Genomic DNA, 7703 nt, shown 5'->3' on the forward strand with positions numbered 1-7703 from the left:
TAAGCTAATTGAAACTCAAATATGTGATAAATCCAAGGTGTTTCAGTGAGTGCTCACCTCTGCATGCAAATTTGATTTCATCTTTAGTAAGTAGTAAAGTTATATGCTTGCCAAAAAAAAAAAAAAAGTGACACACTGGAAGACAAATGTCACACAATTTCAATTTTATGTGTAACCTAGAAATGATGAACTTATGGGAACAGAGAGCAGAATTGTGGCTATTAGGCTTCAATGTGGGCTTTTAACAATAGGGAAATGATTGGTTTAAGGATATAAAACTGCAGTTGGACAAGAAGCATGGACTCTGTGAAGTCTTGAGGTCTACTGAGAGCATGATAAATATGGTTGATAACAATATGCTATATTTTAAAAGTTGTGAGATAGTATACTTTAAGTGTTCTCAAAACAAAAATGATGAATATGTGTGATATAACATGTTAATTGGTTTAATTTAGCCATGCCATTGTGAACATACTGTATTCTGTATCATAATTGTGCATGACTTTATTTATGAGCTAAATAAATGAATGGAAAAGGAAAAACAACAAAAACAAAGACAAAAACTAAGGGCTCAGTACTGGAGAGATAGACAACCAGGAAACCATGAAGATCTACAGCACACATAAACTATTGATATGGTGGCCTACATTGGTAATACTGGGGCTGGGGGGACAGAAACAGGACAATCCTGGGCCTCCTTGGCCGGCAACTCCGACTATTGGGTGGAGCTCAGGCCAGGGAGCTATCCCAGCATCAAAAAGCAGGGTGGGGCTGGAAAGATGGTTCAGTGGGTAAAGGTGTTTTCCCCAAGGCCTGGTGAATAGAGCTCAATGCTGGGAACCCATCTAAAGGTGAAAGGAGACAAGCAATTCCACAAAGTTGTCCTCTTGACCTGAGCACGTCTTACGTCTTACACATAACCAAAATAATGGATTAAGGCGTGCATCACCACTGCCTGGCTTGTTCTATTTATTTATTATTTATTTGTTTACTTATCTATTTATTTATCACAGCAACATGTTTACCTTGGAGAAACTTGCTCATAGCCAAACATTTGAAAAATTCAAAAAGAAAAGCATATAAATAGAAGACTCACTGCTAACATCTGCATTGAAAAGATTTATTCTTTGGCATGGAAAACATGTGATCACCTGCATGTATTCTATCCATGTGCTTGAGGCATGTGACCTTCCTGTGCAGTCACAGAGCCAAGCCAAAGTCATTTTCTTTTTGGGGTGCTGTGGGTCTTCTGTCCTTTAGCCTGCCCCTCTCTAACAGGGCATCTCTTAGAAGTTGGAAGCACCCTTTCACACCGGCACACAAAAGCCACTTCCCCTCCCTAAACCCAGAGCAGAGGCCGTGGTGGGCTAAGTGCACCACTTGCCAAATTTCGTACTAAATTTGAAATTAATAAAGTTTTCAAACGAGCTATTATTTTGTTATATAGCAGAAAATATGAATTGATGCCATTCACCCACATGTTTAAATTGTTTGGCCTCATAAAAAAAAAAAACAGGTTGTAAAATAAGAATATTTGGCAAGACAGAATCTTTTGATAAAAGGCATGGTGTTAAAAAGAGCAAAACTGGAGTGGGAGGGTGTGTTTTCACTCTGGAATTTAAGGACGAATAATTTACCTTCAATTGTGCTACAAATCAATCCCCTATATTACCATGTTTACCTAAAAAGAGAAGAGCCTGATTTTAGAAAATTATAGGATTAGGTTAGATCATAAATGTGTGCTTGAGAGGGGAGAGAGAGAGATTTGATCTACTTATAGAAAATAATATTGACAACAGCAGCTTCTCTAAGGCCCTTTCTCTAAATAAAATACCCCAAGAAAATGGAGATTTCCAGAAGAAATAGACATTTGTACCATTTGACACCAACCATATGGCATATCCCTAATTCACACAAAACTACTAATTCAAAGAGCTTGTTCTAATTAGCTTCATCGTACACAGGACAAAACACTCAGAAAAAGAACTTGGTGGGACTGACTGACCTTGGCTAGAACTAAAGCCAGCTCTATGTAAACCTGAGAATCCCACTCTTTGCTCATCACTGTTTTTCCTTCTCAGCATTCTACCTTTCGACTGGAAGGGAAAAGAAAGCCTGATGACAGACAAAGCATGAGCAGAAACTTTGAAAGGGCTACAAAATGAAGCACCTCCCAGGTGCATAGAACCTCCAAGGAAGTGTGACCCAGGATGCCAAGAACAGTAGAGGAAGTACAGTGACTTCCTCCTGCCAACCATGCATGCAGAGTACTCGGTACCCAAGAGAACATTCTTCAGCACCCTGTCTGTCATCAAAACGATAAGGTCAGCCTCAGTACCTATCCTGCAACCATCAGTAATAAGTATTACCTCATGGATCCATCCATTCATTTAAAATTAACAGTGGATTTAATTGGGGAGAATGAGTCTCCAGTAGAAGATTTCCTGTAAGAAATAAAACCTGGGCATGCGGCTCAATTGATAGAGGGCTTGCTTGCCATGCATGAGGCCTGGGCATGTTCTCCGGCACACAGAAAGCTGGGCATGTCTGTGCAAGCCTGTCACCTAAGCACAGAGAACTTGGGAGGTGGAGGCAGGAAGATAAAAAGTTCGAGGTGATCTTCAGCAGCACAATGGGTTTAAAGTCAGCCTTGGGTACAAGAGATTAAAGAAATAAGAAGAAGGAAAAGAAAGAAAGGGGCAAAAACAAAAGGAGGGAAATAGCGCATTTTACCAAACAAAAACTCTGCACCTCTTCAGTTGTTACTTGAAATTTCATGCACAAACAGGATGCTTGCACAGGTCTGAAACAAAGGAGTGTCCCGTCCATCACATCCTATTTCCGAATGCTGTGACAGCATCTCCATTTGAGGCTGATTCTGTGAAGTACAGGATTGTCCTGAACGGAAAAAGACAGATTTGGAACAATCAAAGCCTGCTCAGCAAACGTGTGAAGTCATTGCACAAGACAGAGCAGAGGCCTCAGATCTTTGCTGGCCAGTCTTCCTCAGCCCATGGTGTGTGTTTTTGTCCCAGTTCATCTTTGTTAGCTGAAATTAATAAAATGTAAAGAGCTGGGCAGTGGTGGCACACACCTTTAATCCCAGCACTGGGGAGGCAGAAGCAGACAGATCCCTGTGAGTTCTAGGCCAGCCTGGTCTACAGAGCAAGTTCCAGGACAGCCAGGGCTACACACAGAAACACTGTCTCGAAAAAAAAAAGTTAAATATCACTGTTATAGAGTCATAGAAACTGTTCTAGGCAAATCAAAAATACTATACAGTGTCTCCCACATCCTATTCTATTTTTCATCCACACCTGACTTTTTGTGGTTTACTGGTCTTTAGAAAAAAAGCCAGTTCAAGTCTTGCTTGCTGAATAGTCAATGCTAATCATCTGGGGCAGATGGCTTAGCTCTAATGGACACATCAAGCTGAGGACTGTGTGCAGCTGCAGAGACAACCTCTTGGTTCTGCTAGAAAGACACACCTGTGTGTGGCCCCCAAGTTCCCCAGCCCACAATGCATATTCAGGTTGCAGTTTTTATGTTGATTATTTCTCATTTCTGCATGGTCTGTATTTGCCAGAAGGATTCTTTGCTTAATTAGGGAAACAGGTTTAGGGGATAAAATTGCATAAACCAACAGAAAATAATTGCATGTAAGATGCAGGGCTTTCAGAACATCATCTGCTCACCCTCTCTCCCTGGCTTTCTACCTCTAGCAGCCCCCGCCAATATGTGTCCACTGGGAAAAATATTTTCAAAGACAGAGAGTAATTAAGACATTTTTGGCATCAAGTGGAAGTTGCTCGTGAGTTTCATACTACAGTGGGTCTGAAAGCATCCCATGTGGGCTACAGACCCTCTACAACCACCTAGTAAGCTCAAAAGCCAAATTAGGATTGCCTGGAAAATACCAGAGCCTTACAAAGTAGTCCAAAACTCACCACATAGCTTAATCCTGCCATTTGCAGGTGTGCCTCTCTCTGTGGGTTTGTGTTCTGGTTCCTGAGTGCATGTGCACATGATGCATGCACCTGTGTGGAAGCCATAGGTGATTTATCAGACAACACACACCTTGCGTTTTCAAGATTGGCCATGGTAGTGCACGTCTTTAATCCCAGCACTTGGGAAGCAGATGCAGGCAGATCTGAGTTTGAGGCCAGCCAAGTAAGTCTACAGAGTGAATTCCAGGACAACCAGGGCTAAACAAAGAAACTCTGTGTCAAATAACATGAATTGAAATTAAAATAAAACGAGCAAAAAGACCAGTCTCTCACTGGCCTCTAACTGACAAATGAAACCAGGTTGACCAGCCAGAGAGCTAAGGGGGTATCCCTGTCTCTCCTCCTCAAAGCTGGGGTTACCAGTGTGAACCAACATGCTTGACACTTTTTTTAAGATTTGTTTATTCGGTTTTATGTATATTAGTGTTTTGCCTGTGTGTGTGTGTGTGTGTGTGTGTGTGTGTGTGTGTGTGTGTGTATAGTACAGGCATGTCTGGTGCCCTCAGAGAACAAAAGAGGGAGTTGGATATACTGAAACTGGAGTTACAGATGGTTGTGAGCCTCCATGAAAGACTAGGAATCAAACCCAGGTCCTCTGGAAGAGTATCCAGTGCTCTTAACCACTGAGCCATCCTGGCAGCCCTTACATTGTTTTAAAAATATGGGTTCTGAAGATAGAACTTAGATCCTCATGCCGTCATAGCAAGCACTACCCACTGGGTAAACTCTCCAGCCTAATCCTGCCCTTTCTCAGAAGAGTAAACTGAGGCTACAGAGATAAGGTGAGGACCCACACAGGGAAGAAAGAAAGAACCTAGCTTCCAGTGTCAATTAGACAGTATAACTGCTCCAATTTTACTTCACAATTTCGGAGTGTAATCATGTATATAGAAACATAATGTACTTTTGTAACTGCATGTGTATGCATATATGCATTTATATATAATTAATATACATAAAACAAGCGCAAATGTGTTTAACAAAAGATTTAATTATTCGTGTATTTATGCTCATAACATCACAATGATAATTAATGGGATATTAAGCTAGTTTGACAAGAAATAAAAGCAACTTAAAACTGGAGAAGGAAAATAAGGAAGCAAAAACACTGAAGAATGTAGAGCCGCTTCAGTCATCCCTGTGTTTATTTATTCAACAAACACAGACCTCCCATCAGGCTTCAGTTTGTTGACCATGAGGTAAGGACAGATAAAACAGAGCTAAGCCCACATTTAAGCCAGGGAAACCCAACACAAAAACAAAGTGCTGTGAGGGACATGAACCATGATGATTTTGTCTGTCCACAAAGTACTCAAAACTGAGAAAAGAGACTGGTCCCCCAGAGGCATCCTGGGATACAAACACGATGCACACATCTACACTTTGCCCTGTACTAAGCCTAGAATCCATAGTGTACACCATCCTTCTCCCTGGAAAGGCAATGTGTAGTCCTAGAGAATTAAGAACTGTTACTGCTTGGTGCCACAGCCACACTGGGGCTTGAAGAATATGAAGGAAAAAAGTATGCTGCTTCCCCACAGAAAATGAAAAAACAAGGGATGCATACTTTCAGAAATTTTCGGATAAGAGGCTGGGAACATGAGGTAGCAACATCAAGTCATGTAGTCCTTTCTAAGGATGGTCTGGGTCATCTAAAGTTTCAAGCAAACATACAAGTGTATGCCTTGATGGGGTCACAGACTTGGGAGTCCAGATAGCTTTCAAGATGAGAGGTTGTGAATGAGTAAACACAGGAAAAACTTAAATGAGGTCTATATAGTAGCAAAAAGAACTTGGAGAGTATCCAGACAGATAGGCAGGAGTTACCTTAGTCTTGACATGTGGATTTGGAGTCAAGACTGGATAGTCCACTACCTATCTCCCTTGCTCTATTATTAGACACATGCTAGTGTCATCAGCTCAGATGTAGAAAACACAATCAGGGAGTTTTGGGGCAAAGATGAAAGCTTTAATGATTAAACCAGGCTCCAGCAATACTGGAGATTTGATAAATGCAAAGGATTGCAGCACTAACTGTTCTGTTCACCCTCTGTGAAGAATTACTGCCAAGAGTACTGAGGTGAGTGCATAATTTCCCTAGTTTTTAAACATCACCTCTTTTGAAATATCTCATAAAGGTGTTCAGTCTCTGTGGATGGTGACATTGTCCCAGTAGGGGTGTCCTGTAAAAGATCACTAATGAGAACTCAATGGGAAGAGTTAGCACCCAGAGTGCAAATTTTTCTAATTCTCCTTGGTTTAACACTCTGAAGTTTAATGCAATCATGCTTTGGTAAATAGGCATTTCTTATAAGGTGGGCCCTGGAAGACCCTATTAGGACCTCATCCTGTCCCCTCAGTTTTCATTCTCAAGTCTCAGAGACTGGGGGAAGAAAACAGCCTTGATGTCCCTCAGTCCTCAACTAGAAATCATAGGTCTTTCTGAAGGACACTGGGATGTTCCCAGGGTGTGTGGTTCATTGTGCTCTCAGCTCCCCTTTGGTGGCCACACACCTTCCTCATCTCTGCTAATGTTTCTCCCCAAACCCTAAAGTCTCAGAGTAGCCACTGTATTTTAGGGACATGTTCTCAAACTGAGCACATGCCTGTTCTACTAAGACTCAGGAAACAGAGGCAAGAGTGGTTAAAGACATTCCTTGGTTACATAACATTGAGGTTAGCCTAGGCCACTTTTGTCTCTATCTCCTATGAGGTCACAAGACACAATACCCTGCAGGAAGACTGCCTCCCAAAGTGGTTGCTCACAAATACCTATGGACCATGCCCATTCCTGCAGTGATGGTTAGGACTCCACAGGCAACAAGTATCTGCACTTTATATGAAGAACCTAAGAATTCACAGGTATCTTCTGAGGACATTGTGTAACCCACTTTGTCAGTGAGATAGAATTCCTCACCTCCATCAAACCATGAGCACAAAAGTTTCTCAGACCCAGGGTGTTTGGCAAGGAGAAACCTGACTTCAGATCCTCTCAATCCAGCCTAGGGTGTAAACAGAAGTTTCTGTCCTGCCCAGTCCCAAATAAACACACAGAGACTATATATGAATTATAAACTGTTTGGCTGGTGACTCAGGCTTCTTATTGGCTAGCTCTCTTTTATTTATTAACCCATTCCTATTAATCTACCTAGCTCCATGTAATCTTGGCTTACCAGTGATGCCTAGGTCTCCTTCTTCCTTGGCAGCTACATGGCATCTCCTCTCAACTTATGCCCTGTGTTCCTCTTCCCAGAATTCTCCTCATCTGGTAGACCTACCTATACTTCCTGCCTGGCTACATCCTACCTGTCCATTGGCCGAAACAGCTTTGTTCATCAACCAATAAGAATAACATATATTCACAGCATACAGAAGGGCAATCCCCATCACTAAGGGGCACTTGCTTCTGGGAATCCTAGAAGTACCATTGCAAAATCAAACCATTAAGAACTGAGTGGTGGATCTCCTGGTTGGACCCCTCCCAGGAAGTCTCTGAACCCATTGGTCCAAATCTGCTCAGGGCGGGAGAAGGGGGGGGTCAATGAGAGTCTTCAGAAGGCAGCCTGACCACACACTCAGGCAGCACCAGATAAAAGGAAGTGTTGTTTGAAGTAAAGACTTGTGTCTGATGGCATAGCAGCCATGTGTTAGAGCCCATGTAAATCACCACTTGCTGCTGATAGGAAACCTCAGAGT

The sequence above is a fragment of the Cricetulus griseus genome, chromosome 7, assembly GCF_003668045.3.
Source record: "Cricetulus griseus strain 17A/GY chromosome 7, alternate assembly CriGri-PICRH-1.0, whole genome shotgun sequence".
NCBI lineage: Eukaryota > Metazoa > Chordata > Mammalia > Rodentia > Cricetidae > Cricetulus > Cricetulus griseus.